Raw genomic sequence first — 14,612 nt, forward strand, 5'->3', positions numbered from 1 at the left:
TTTTAATAACCTTATTATCATGCCAAGAGTTTCAACTTTTCATCTCAACTTTGAGAAGTTAGCTACACATTATTCAAAGTGTAAAACTTTGAATATGAATTTAACATGCTAATTATATTTAAATGAGGAAATAAAGGAAAAACCAAGAGAGAAATATTATGAACTCAAAGGTTTGTTAATCAAATGAGAGATATCTCAATACATTACAATACACCTCTATTTATATCCAAATTTGGGGAGACAACCATAAATAAAATATTATCTTTTACCCATAAGTCTTCATTGGTGTCTCAAGAAATTAATCTTTTAATGCACATCACTTTTGAAAATCTTCCCATCCGAATTTTCTTTCCACATAAAAAAAAACATGTAGATATCTGAGTTGTTTGAATTGTGGTAATTTTTTTATCATTTGACCAAGTAATTTGAAAGATATGGTAAAAATACTAGAGAATGGTAAAACTGCCACTTCTTTGGTAACTTTAATTGTTGCTTAATTTGATCTCATTTGTGAGAAGATTTTTATCTCATTCTTTCCACCAATATTTTAGATATTAACATCAACTTTCTACAGGTCCAAGAATCATCTTAATCCCATTTGCAATGCCAAGTTAATTTTTGTTTTATCGAACTTGTAAAAAATAGTAAAAACTTATAATTACACAACAACTTATATTTTATACAATTTATTATAAAACATATAATATTTAAACATTTAATAAAATAAAATTATATATTTATATTATAAAACATTTAATTAATATACAATTTTTATCTTTATCACCTACTGAAACTCTTAGTTTCTCAACATGATGTAAATGAATACAACAAGGTTCTAGAAAAGTCTCTTTTCCAGATTACAAACTGTTCTCAATAAGTTATAGTAAAGTGTTTAGCTTGAAGAAATTACGAAACAACAGCACCACAATATGATCTCAAAAGGTTGGATATTTAAAATAAAGCGTGTGCTGATTTTCTGTATGTTGAGCTTGAAGATAAGTAGTAGTTGATGATAGCTCAAACTGGGGTTGGAATAATCGTTGCGTTGATAATAATGATAACGTTGTTTTCTATAGAGGATTTGACCTTTGTATATAGAAATCTTTGAATCCAACGTCTATAATCGAGTTCTGCTTCTGCTTTTTATAAGCCGAGTTCTGCTTCTGTCAAGTTATAATGTCTTCTGATTTAGCTATTACGGCCTACTTGTTTTAACTCTCATCACCACAATTAAATTAAGTATAAAAATTTCCCCCTTTGTGGTGATGCCAAAACCTAGATATTAGTAAATATGAAAAAACAACAATTATAATAACAAGTAGATAATAATTAATAGCAAAAAAATCAATAAGTAAATAAGCAGTAAAGCAGAGTTCAAAAGTGTTTAATCATCAGTGCCGATGTCTCTGAACATTGTTTCTTCATCTTGGGGATCTTGATTTCTGAAGGAGGATTCTGCATAATGTCCTCCAGTTCTGCCTTCTTCATTTCTGCCTTCTACTTCCCCCTTTTTTGCATCACTGGCCTGAATTCTTGAAAGTAAATCATCTATTCGGCCAGTAAGAGAAATAATGACATGATTCAGCATCTCCAGAATAGGTGTCTGATTCGAGACTCGTTCATTAATATTATGAATGGACTGAGATTGGGACTCAATCTTAGAATCAATGGTTTCAAGCCTCGAATCCATAGCTTCAACTTTGGTGGAGACTGAGCGAATAGTTGAGTCATGATGAGAGACATTCTTAATGATATCAGCTTGTCCAATCCAGATGTTCCCCTAACTTGGGAGAACAGTCTGTCGAAAAATACTGGTTTCAACATGTAATTTGGCCAATGATTCTGCCGTGCAAGTGACCTCTTTGGAGATGCAGTCACGGTAGAATTTTGTGGCACTAACCTCACCAGCATGTTCAAAGGACAACTGTTTAACAATATCTGACAGATTGTTCAGATTTCTTTGGAGAATGTCTATTGAAACTCAAAATCAAATTGCTCTTCCGGGGATGGAGTTCTTTTGAGCATACGCTGTCTAATCTCCGCAAGATGATCAATATGAGCAGGTGATCTTGAAGGAGGGATAATCAAAGCAATATAGGCATTTTCTGGTGGAGCAGTAGTTGGTTCAGCAGAATTTCCTTCAGCAGCAGTAGGTAGTTCAGGAGCTGCACTCTCTTCTGGTTGGGCAGCTACAATGGTTTCTAGTTTCTCAGCATCTGGAATAGATTCAGATGTAATTTTCAAAAGAGCTTCCATTTTTGCTTCATGATCAGTAGAAAATATCTCCAGATTTGGTTGTGATTCAGATGGAGCAGCATCTAATTCTTCCATGGGTTGATCTGCTGGTTGAGCTTCTGTATGGACCACATCATCTTCCTGAGCTGTTTCTGCAGCAGAGAGGACAATTGATTGAATAACTTCATTAACTGAAGCCATCTCATGAACAGAAATCAGAGATGAAGATTTGGTAGGCAATGTTGGCGATGCAGGAGTACTGGAGACCTTGGCTTCTGAAGGAGTTTTGATCTTTTCCTCAACTGGCTTATTCTGAAGAAAGTCTGGGAAATCACCTACTCGATACTGCAACGTCTCTCCAAAAGCTTGTTCTTGAGCAAGAAGTTGCTCATTCATCAATCACAGTTGATCAGTCAACAGTTGAATCACATTATGATCATGAGCAGCAGTAGGAATCATAGAGTAAAAATTAGACTTAAGAGTCTTTAAAACAGATTCCAGTTTCTTGCATTTCAGCTGCTCGAGGATGTAACTTCTTCTGTTCATCGCCTCAATCACATTGTCGGTCTTAGCAGAATCAAAGACCTTCTTTTCGTTCTTCACCATTTTTGCGTAGGCACCTGGTGATCTCAAGTATGTGATTGGGTGGAAAACTCTAACCTTAAGCCAATCATCAAAAAAATTCATGTCTTCAATGGAAAAATTTTCAATATCTTCCACGTGAAGATCAATAGCAGTTTAACTGATGACTTGGCACCACGAAATTGCGGTTCTTCAACGAGTTTTCCCTTGCCTTTATTTGATGATGATGCAGGCAGCACATATCTAAAGGCAGAAGACCCTGCAGTAGTTTCTCTAATAACGACTCCAGAAGCGGGTCTGAGAGTTTGAAAAGAGGTAGAAGTTGTGGTAGTGGGGATGGCTGCTGATTTTGAAGAGGGGACTGAGATTGGTTTAGATTAGGTGGCTTCTGAAAATACTTGTCTCAGAGGGACAATGTCAATATTAGCAAGGGCTGCTATTTTCTTGAGACGAATGGTAGTTCTGGGTTTCTTTTTGCTAGGGGTGGCTGGGAGTGAGGCTTTTGTTGGAGCGGCAGACTCATCCGATACTATTTTATCTGAATCAGTAGAGATAACCACTCGTTTCCTCTTGATTTTCTTTTGAGGTCCTTGAGCCTCAGTCTGAGTGTCATCGATCTCCTTTTTCGGCGCAAAAAATTCTGCCACAGTTGGCTTAGGCCTTAGAGCAAGTACATTATCAGCATTGGCCATTGTGATTTAAGAAGCATCCTGTTCAGAAGTAAAAGGAAAACTAGCATTGTTCAAAGTTAACTTGGGAAGCATTTAGTGTATAAGCTCCAGCCATTTCTGCAAATAAGATAAATTCGATGTAGATTCTGTAGAAGAGCTGAATGTGAGAAAAAAGCAGTAGCTAGTATGCAATAGCCTGAAATCGTAAAAGTTGAAATGAGAGAGAAGAAGTTGTTAATATTCAAAATGTATAGCCATAAGTGAAAACATAAGGACACGTGTCAATATGTTTGCGGTTGAGTTTTTGAAAAGTTAAAAAATGAGTGTCAGGTACGCCAAAAATTTTAAAATACAATAAAAGAGGCGGGCTGTCCAAGCGGTTACTAAAGGAAATTAGAAGAGGATTTGTCGTCTTATGATTATATCTACTGAAAGTCATAAAGTACTGAAATATATCCAGCACTTTTATAAAGACCAGTAGACACATTGTTTTATAGAAAAGTAAAATCTCCTTCTGCTTATGACATGGCACATAAATATCAGTCACAATAAAATTATTCCCCCTGAATAAGTGCAAATAATAAATAAATATTAAAATAATATATTCGAGATCCGAAGGAAAGACAGATGACTATTGATATTCGTGCATGATATTAATAGTCAAGTGACTCTTTAGCTTCCCCGAAGCTCAATATAAATACCTGCAAACACACAACTAAGTTATTTACACATTTATCAAATAAAATCAAATCAAATGGATAGTGCAAGAATTCTCTCGGAGTCTTCTCCAGAGCCGAATTCAGCAGAGGAGTTCCAAAGGCAACTTCTGGCGTCTCGTAAGAATATATTAGAAGACATCATTCTCCGAGAGATGAAGACTTGGAAGAAATTCCTCGACCTGTAATCTGAATAATTAGTTAAATTATTCAATATTATTAGAAGGACTAAGCTGCAGAATAATCCCTTTCAGCAACCACGATCATGCAAAGAGAGGGGGTGATTCCAGTAGCTTCTACTTAGGTTTCCTCTATAAATCTCAATACTGCTGATATCAACAATTGTAATAGGTTAATATATTGTAACAAATATGATTTTATGAATGAAATATTCCATTTTGTCATATCTCTTGTTTATCTACTGCTTTTACTTACTGCATAAAAGAAAATAGAAGATAGTAAACAATAGTTAAGATAAATCAATTAAACCAAGAACATTACGAAAATAAGAAAACTTATTCTTTGGCAGAGGATGTCTGCTGCTTGTTGATCAGTAGGGACATATTTCAGACGAATGTCCTTCTTCTGCACATGATCTCTAATAAAATGATGTTTGATGTCAATTTGCTTCGTTATGGAATGAAGTACTGGATGGTGTGTAATTGATATAGAACTTGTATTGTCACAGAAAATAGGTGATTCAGAGGCTTTAACTCCATAGTCCTTAAGTTATTGTTGCATCCACAGTATTTGAGAGCAGCAGCTTCCAGCAGCAAAGTATTCTTCTTCTGCAGTAGACGTGGCTATGGAATTCTGCTTTTTACTAAACCAGGAGATCAACATATCACCAAGAAATTGACAAAAACCACTGGTGCTATTTCTATCCAATTTGCAACCTGCATAGTCAGGATCTGAATATCCAATAAGATTGAAAGAGAATCATTGGATACCATAGGCTGACATTTTGAGTACCCTTTAAGTAATTCAGAATACGTTTAGCAGCAATATAATGCAATTGCTCAGGGTTAGTGTAATATCCCAATCTTTTATCCTTCTATTGTCAATGATGCTATTCTATGGTTTGGTGTTATGGATATATGGTTAAGTTATTATTGATCATGGTTATTGTTATGATTTATGAGTATAGTTGATGGAAGGATGGTATTTAATGTTATAGAATCAATATGGTTATTGTATTGAATTCATGGTTTATTATTGTATGGTTTTCGTATGGTTAAGTTGATGGTTGTGTATTTGAGGAGTTGTTATTGTTGTGAAGGTATAATGTTGGGAGTTGGATTGATGGTTTGAGCCAAATAAGTAATTGGGGTGCAGAAACGGTATAAAATTGTGGTATTTGTTACGGATTTTAGCATAATAAATGGGATATTGATCCAAATTACATGAGGCCAATTGCATTAGAAAACTAAGATCCAAGGCTACGACTTTCGTGTTTTGAGTTTTGTTCAAATAGGTTAGGAAGATGAGTCAAAAGTGGCCCGAAGTGTGTTATGTATATCGACGTTCCTACACTAACACATTTTGGTAGAATGAGCATAACTTTTTACTTGGACCTCCAAATGACCTGAAACTAGTGGGAGATTCAAGTAAAGATATAGGGCTACAACTTTCATGTTTACATGCTTGCTAATTCGGAAGAAAAAGTACACTTTTGGCCCTTGGACAGTGGGTACATGGACCCTTACACGGACCCATGCACGGGGTCCGGGTCTTGCCAAACGAAATATGTGATTTTCAGTGTGTACACGGATCCATACACAGAGGAGGGCACGGGGTCCGTGTCTTTGGCGTAGAAAACATGTTTTTAAGAGTTTCTAAGCCAATAATTTTGTCATTTCACTTAATCCTCTTGCAAGGCATCGACTTGGGGAGCTAGGGTTCTTCATTTCTTTTCCTAATTCCTTTCTTTCCAAGGTTTGGATCTTCAAGTTGGATGTGTGATTTTTATATCCTCAAGAGCAAGTAACCAAGGTAAGGAAAATTATTTTTTAGGTCTTTGGTTGAAGTGAAGGAAATGGTGGTTAGGCTTGAATGATAATTTATAGGTTGAAGATGTAAAGTTAATGGTATAATCTTGATCTTGTGTTGTAGGGTCAACTACTAGAAGCTATCACAACAAGTTCTATTGGTTGTAAGTGAGATTTTTCCTTGAATGCATCTCATGGCCTATGTATATGATAGATGATGTTGTTATTGTTCCTAGCTCCTTCAAACCATTGAATATATACTTGTTATGTAATGGTTCATTGATTGAAAGAAAAGGAAATGAATTTTGATGTCAATTGCTAAGAAAGGAGCTAGTTCTAATTACATGCACACCACATGTTTGATAAAATGATTCAATGGTTTTTTTTATATCTTGATAGTTATATGGTAGTGGTGGTGCTTCTAGCACTTCTAGACCCACATAACGGAATTTGATCAACATTTAGCATGTACAGTGACTGATTTTGACTGAAATGTACATGTATACCATCCACGGATGACTTATCAATGCCATACAAGGAAAATGAAAGAAATGGTTGAAAGAATGGCATCTTATAATTTTTATCTATATATTCTATTGAACGATGGCATTTCCTATGGTTCAATTGTAATGATTCCTTTCTTTACACTATTGTATATGTAATTTTTATTGAAAGTTCCGCTTACTGAGTTTTGTAAACTCATTCCAGTTATGTCATGTGATGCAGGTTAAAAGGAATAGCGATGGAAGTGTCGAGGCATGGAAGGTGCATGTGCCAAAGCTTGGAGAATGATGTTTTGATAAAACGTGACAATTATAAAATGGTTTTGAGTATTGTACCTTGGTTCATGTTTTGAACAAGAAAATTATATCATAACTTTTGTCAAACAATTGGTATTTATGGAGATGAGATCTGTGTGTTTGGTGGAGGTTTCGAGAATATACGTATATTTTGGAAAGATTGATTGTGGTAATATTTATTTTGTTTGCTTGGAAATATTTGGTAAATCTTTATTTATGGGAAAACTTTGCAAAAAAATTTATTAACTATATTTTCTCCCAAATCTTTTATAAGGCTTCCGCATTTTAGCATTTATAGTTTAATGTCATGGAGTAAGGGTGTTACAGTTAGATTGAAATCTCACACAAATACAAACAGCAAATATAATATCAGGTCTACTGGCAGTAAAATATAACAATGAACCAATTAGACCACGATACTAAGTTACCTCTACTGAAATTCCATTTTCATCATTATCAAGTTTAGTAGATGAGTTCATTGGAGTGGAAGCACCAGAGCATGTTTCCATGTCAAACTTTTTCAGTAGCTCTTTTGTGTACTTAGCTTGATTTATGAAGATTCCTATTTTGAGTTGCTTGATCTGCAGTCCTGGAAGAATGTCAATTCTCCCATCATGCTCATTTCGAATTTTTCCTGCATTATCTTAGAAAACCTTTCACACAATTCGGGGTTAGTTGACCCAAAGATAATGTCATCAACATAAATGTGTACTAACAAAATATGCTTATTCTTAACTAAAGTAAATAAAGTCTTATCTACTGTGCCGATTGTAAAACCATGATTGACAAGAAATTGTGAGAGTGTGTCATACCATGCTCGAGGTGCCTGTTTCAGACCATACAAGGCTTTGTCTAATTTAAAAACATGATGCGACAAGAAATGATCAATAAAACCTGGAGGTTGTTCAACGTAGACCTCTTCTTGTAGTAGACCATTTAGAAAGGCACTTTTCACATCCATCTGATAAACTTTGAAGTTCTTGAAAGAAGCCAAGGCTAAGAATATTCTGATAGCTTCAAGCCATGCTATTGGTGCATAGGTTTCATCATAGTCTATCCTTTCTTCTTGTCTGAAACCTTGAGCCACCAGTCTTGCTTTGTTTCTAACAACAATACCTTCTTCATTTAGCTTGTTTCTAAATACCAACCTAGTTCCAATGACTGCATAATGAGATGGTCTAAGTACAAGCAACCAAATTTATTTCTTTTAAATTGATTCAGCTCTTCTTGCATAGCTTCAATCCAACTGGGATCCAGAAGAGCTTCTTCAATCTTCTTTGGTTCATCCTGGGAGATAAAAGCACCATGCATATATTCATTTATCATTTGTCTTCTGGTTCATAATGGAGCTGCTGGATTATCAATAACGAAAGATGGAGGGTGAGATTTTCTCCAAACAAAAGGATTTAAAGAAATTTATTTCAGGTTTGATGGATTTGGATCATGCTCAGCTAAAGTAGTAGCAGTTCTGGAATGTCAGCTTCTGGTTCTGGTATGTCTTGTGTCTGAACAACTGGTTCTACCAGAGGAATGTCTGGTTCTTGATTTTGACCATCTTTTACACTTGGTACTGCACCATCTTCACTATCCAGTTCCAGATGAATTCTGTCTAATCGGTTACTTATATTTGACTATCTTCATCAAAAACAACATGAATAGATTCTTCAACATTAAAAGTTCTATTATTGAAAATTCTGAATGCTTTGCTTACTGTTGAATATCCAAGAAAAATTACAGCATCCGACTTTGAATCAAATGCAGATAAATAATTTTTGCTATTATTATGCACAAAGCATTTTCAACCAAACACAAGAAAATATGATACATTAGGCTTACTCCCTTTCCATATCTTATATGAGGTCTGATTGTGCCTCTTGTTGATCATGGTTCTGTTTTTTGTATAGCAAGCTGTGTTGATTGCTTATGCCCAGAAGCACTGAGAGATTTCTGCATCTGCTAGCATTGTTCTACCAGCTTCTTTAAGAGTTATGTTTCTCCTCACAGCTACTCCATTTTGTTGAGGCGTTCTGCCAGCTGTATATTCATGATGAATACCATGTTTATCCAAATATAACTCAAGAATCTTGTTAGTAAACTCAATGCCCCAGTCACTTCTGATTTGATGGCATAAACTGATTTTTTTTATTTTGAATCTTTTTCAGAAGCTTAATCAGGAGGCTACTGGTTTGATCTTTTCCAGCAAGAAATATCACCCAAGTAAATCCAGAAAAGTCATCAACAACAACAAGAGTATACTTCATTCCCCCTAAGCTCATGATAGGAATGGGACCAAAAAAGTCCATATGTAATAATTCCAAACACCTTGATGTTGATTTACTACCTTTATTCTTGAAGTTAGATCTTACTTATTTGCCAAGTTGACATGAGAACATACATGATTCTAAACGAAATTAATATCACGTAAACCATCAACTATGTTCTGCTTCTTGAGATTATTTGTAATAGCCGAGCCTGGTGAACGGTACGGTTTAAGTTTTCGTATGTTATAGATTTATTGATTAAGTTTAAGTTTAGTTGTGATGTTAAGAGTTGTGATTATGGGCCATAGTATTGTGGGTTATTTTGTCTTCAGGTGTGGTTGATATTGTTAGTTGTTGGTAGTTGCGTCGTTTCAGCATTTCGGTTCGATTTTAGTTGCCATAGATTTTGTCTTGGCCGTGACCAGACCGCACCCGCGCTCAGTGTAAGGACCGCACCCGCGGTCTTAATTGTTGGATTTTGGTGTTTTTCCCGTAGCTTCACCGCACCCGCGGTGATGTTAGTACCGCACCCGCGGTGTAGACCGCACCCGCGGTCGTCGAGCATGGATTTTTGGATGGGAGGCCGTGAGCTCAGCGCACCCGCGGTGCTTGGTGGAGCGCACCCGCGGTGATGAACAGTAGAGGTATGGTCGAGATTTTAAGTGCTTTTTGGGTGAGTTGACTTCACTTTTCCCCATTTCTTTCCTCTCCATTTTCGAATTCTCTCTTGGAGACAAGGGTTTGCCCTCATTTATTTCACTTCCCATCTTTGATTCAAGCTTCTAGTTGGATTTTCGAGTTGAGATCGAAGTTCTCCTTGGTGCTAGGAAGCTAAGGTAAGCTTTTGGTGTAATTATTTCATGGTTTTGGAGAAGAGATGATTTGGGTTTGATGTTTATGTTGGATTTATGGATTAATTGGCATGGGTTCTTGAATATTGCGTTGATGATGTTGTTATTAATGGATTATTGTTGTAGGTGGTGTATCAAGAGCTTAGATTGAGGTGTTCTTTTGGTTTGTAAGTGGAATTTCATCCCTTGTGCTCACATGATGTATATGTATTGTATTTCAAAGATTTTAATGTGTTATTCCCTTCATTGGCTTCATAATTATGTATTGATTCACTTGTATATCTATTGGAGGCATTGTATGTCTCAATTGTATTGAAAAGGGAATACAAAGAGTATAGTTTCCAAAGTGTTTGATAAATGTCAAAGAGAGATAATTCAAATGTTTTATGGATTGATAGATACATAGTCAGAGATTACATGCAATTAGTTGATCAACGACCATAGGCTTATATCCCTCAGAGTTGTCGATTTATATTGATGGGATACGAGCACCACAGACAGAGTTACTATTGATATCAATCCAACCAGAGTAAAGAGAAATACCATCCTATTGCTATGCTATTGCTATGATATTTATTTCAGAGTTGATGGTATTTATGTTTTTAAAACTATGATTTTCAGAGTATGACATGTTCATTGCTATGTAAGAGTTCCACTTGCTGAGTTTTATAGTCATTTCAGTTATTTCATGTGATGCAGATAAGAGCGACGGACCGGGACGTTGACTGTGGACAGGGGGTCATATGCATGCCATGTTGGAAGGAAGATTTTTGGACATGATCATAGGAATGATATTTTGTATTTTGCTTTGTCATTTAAATGATCATGTATATATTTTATTGTAAAGATGTTTGAAGAAATGTATTTTGAAACTCCTTCCATATATTTGAAAGAAAATTTTATTTCCGTTCTGTTTTTATTTAATCTGGTCAGAGGTGTCACATTTAGTGGTAACAGAGCACCGTTCTTCGGACCAATGCATATGACTTCGTCTACTTTCAACTGTCCGGGTATGTTTTCTTTTGCATCTAATCATTGTTATCTATTGATATGTCTTTTGTGAGCACATTGTAGAGTATGCCACCTAAGTGGAAAGCCGTAGAGGGTGAGGATAGTTCTTCCTCGAGAGTTTTCGATGAGTTCGGCAAGTTATTGAAAGAGCAGGCCAAAGTTCATAGTGAGCAGATCCAGCAGTTGCTTCGATTGCAAGGAACAGGTCAGGGCAGAGGTCAAGGTAGAGGGCAAGTTGCTCAGGTTGTTGGTAGTGATGCCATCTTTTCTGCTTTCAAGAGGATGGATCCGCCAGAGTATGTAGGGAGCACCGATCCTTTAGTTGCTGTAGAGTGGATCAAGGCTCTTGAAGCTATCTTTGATCATCTCCACTACGAAGACAGAGACCGAATCAGCTGTGCAGTATTCATGTTGGTTAAAGCTGCTCGCATATGGTGGAACGCAACCAAGGTTGGTGTTGATGTTTCGACATTGAAGTGGTCATAGTTTACAGATTTGTTCTATGACAAGTACTTTCCCGATGCGCTTCGAGCTAGGAAGGTGACTGAGTTTCTGGAGCTTCGACAGGGAGGCATGAACGTTGATGAGTACATTCTCAAGTTCGAGGAGGGTTGTCTATTTGCCCCGTATATTGCTTCAAACGACAAGGACAAAGGTGCTCATTTCATTCGAGGCCTTCATGCAGAGATCAGGAGAGATATCAACATGTCCAAAGCTGTGACTTTAAAAGAGATCGTGTCTAAGGCGTTGTTGGCTGAACAAGACGAGAAGGATATCACCAGGGAGAGGCAAGTGAGGCATCAAGCTATTGCTCAGAGAGGCCTGGGCTCGAATCAGAGAGGCAAGGATCGTTTCAAAGGGAAGGGCAAGGTGGAATCGAGTCCTAGACCACCGTCAGTTCCAGTTGATCCCGAGAAGCCACTGTGTCCTAAGTGTAGCAGACATCATCGAGGAGAGTGCAGATTTGGCACACATACTTGTTACCGTTGTGGCACGGCTGGCCATATTGCTAAAGATTGTCCAAGGGGAGCGAGCAAGGATAAGGTGCAGGGTCGCATCTTTACGATGACCAAGGAAGGTATTAATCATGATTCTTCTGTGATCTCTAGCTCTATTTTAATTTCAGGCAGAGTAGCTATGACTTTGATTGATACTGGTGCTTCTCATTCTTTTATGTCTGAATTGTTTTTGAGATCGTTGGGTATAGTTCCTTCTGTTCTTCCCCTCCAGTTCAATGTTGTTTTGCCTTCGGGGGATGTGTTGTGCCCGACATCGATTGTGTATGCGTGCCCTGTTCGTATTGAGGAGCGAGTTGTTTTTGCTGATTTTATTGTTATCCCTATGGTTGCATTTGATGTTATTTTTGGCATGGATTGGCTTTCGACTTATCGTGCAGTGATTGATTGCGTTGCTAAGACGGTGACTTTTGCAGATGATGGCAATAGGGAAGGTATGCTCGCCAGTGCAGGTACTTCGCTGGTCCTTCCTTTTATATCTTGTCTTGAGGCTGAGAAGTTGATGTGTAGAGGTTGTGAAGTATTTCTGGCTTCTATTGTGGATGTGGATAGAATGATTAAGTTGAATATTGATGATATTGATGTGGTGAGAGAGTTTGCTGATGTGTTTGAGGATGATGTACCGGGTTTGCCGCCGGACAGGGATGTTGAGTTTGTTATTGATCTAGCTCCAGGTACGGTTCCTATTTCTAAGGCTCCGTATAGGATGGCCCCTACTGAGATGAGGGAGTTGAAGATGCAGTTGCAGGATCTATTGGACAAGGGTTTTATTCGTCCGAGTTCTTCGCCTTGGGGAGCTCCGGTTATGTTTGTCAAGAAGAAAGATGGGTCTTTGCGGTTGTGTATCGACTATAGGGAGCTCAACAAATTGACTATCAAAAAAAAATATCCGTTGCCACGGATTGATGATTTGTTTGACCAACTTCAGGGTGCCACTGTATTTTTGAAGATTGATCTTCGGTCTGGCTATTATCAGTTGAAGGTTAGGGAGTCTGATATCCCTAAGACAGCGTTCTGGACCAGGTATGGTCATTATGAATTTCTTGTGATGTCTTTTGGTCTGACCAATGCTCCTTCGGTCTTCATGGACTTGATGAACCGTGTGTTCAAGCCGTATTTGGATAGCTTCGTCATTGTTTTCATCGTCGACATCTTGATCTATTCCAAGACTAGAGAGCTTCATGCAGAGCATCTCAGAGTTGTTCTTCAGTTGTTGAGAGAGAAGAGGTTGTTTGTCAAGTTGAAGAAGTGTGAGTTTTGGTTGGATCAGATTTCTATCTTAGGCCATGTTGTTTCGAAGGATGACATAGCTGTTGATCCAGGGAAGATTGAGGCGATTCAGAAGTGGCCTATTCCTTCTACTGTATCAGAGGTACGCAGTTTTCTTGGTTTGGCGGATTATTATCGTCGTTTCATTTTAGATTTCTCCAAGATTGCCCTGTCATTAACAAATTTTACGAGGAAGACTGTTAAGTTCGAGTGGTCCAATGATTGCCAGAGTGCATTCCAAGATTTGAAAGATAAGTTGACGACAACTCCTGTTCTTTCATTGCCCAGTGGTTCAGAGGATTTTGTTGTGTATACCGATGCGTCGAAGAAGGGTCTTGGTGCAGTTCCGATGCAGCGAGGTAAGGTTATCGCCTATGCTTCTCGCCAGTTGAAAGACTATGAGAAGAATTATCCGACGCATGATTTGGAGCTGGCAGCTGTGGTTTTCGCCTTGAAGATTTGGCGACATTATTTGTATGGCGAAAAGTGTGAGATCTTCACAGACCACAAGAGTTTGAAGTATTTGTTCTCTCAGAAAGAGCTCAATATGCGGCAGAGGAGGTGGTTAGAGCTTGTCAAAGACTATGATGTGACGATTAGTTACCACCCAGGGAAGGCGAATGTTGTAGCAGACGCTTTGAGCCGTAAGTCGAGTTCTTCCTTGAGTTCGATGATTCAGAAGCCGTTGTTGATGGATTTGCAGAGAGAGGAGATTTCTTTGGTAGTCCCTGGAACCATTGCTCGCTTTTCAGCGTTGATCATTCGGACTACATTGACGGACATGATCCGTTGAGAGCAGGCTGTTGATGTTCAGTTGACAGAGTTGAGAGCTAGAGCAGAGGAGAGAGGTAACTCAGAGTTTAGATTGAATGGAGACGGTTTGGTGACTTTCAGAGGCCGTATTTGTGTTCCCGCTGGTGATGATATTCGGCGAGACGTTTTGACAGAGGCTCATACCTCGCCATATTCGATACATCCAGGCAGCACCAAGATGTATCAGGATCTTCGTAGACTCTATTGGTGGCCAGGTATGAAGAAAGATATTGCCGTGTTTATTTCTCAGTGCCTAACTTGTCAGCAGGTGAGATTGAGCACCAGAGACCTGCTGGGACATTGTTGTCATTGCCGATTCCTCAGTGGAAGTGGGAGCATATTACGATGGACTTCGTGACTGGTCTTCCCAAGACGCAGAAGGGTTTCAATTTCATTTGG

The sequence above is a fragment of the Primulina eburnea genome, chromosome 8 (assembly GCF_022965805.1).
Source record: "Primulina eburnea isolate SZY01 chromosome 8, ASM2296580v1, whole genome shotgun sequence".
Lineage (NCBI taxonomy): Eukaryota > Viridiplantae > Streptophyta > Magnoliopsida > Lamiales > Gesneriaceae > Primulina > Primulina eburnea.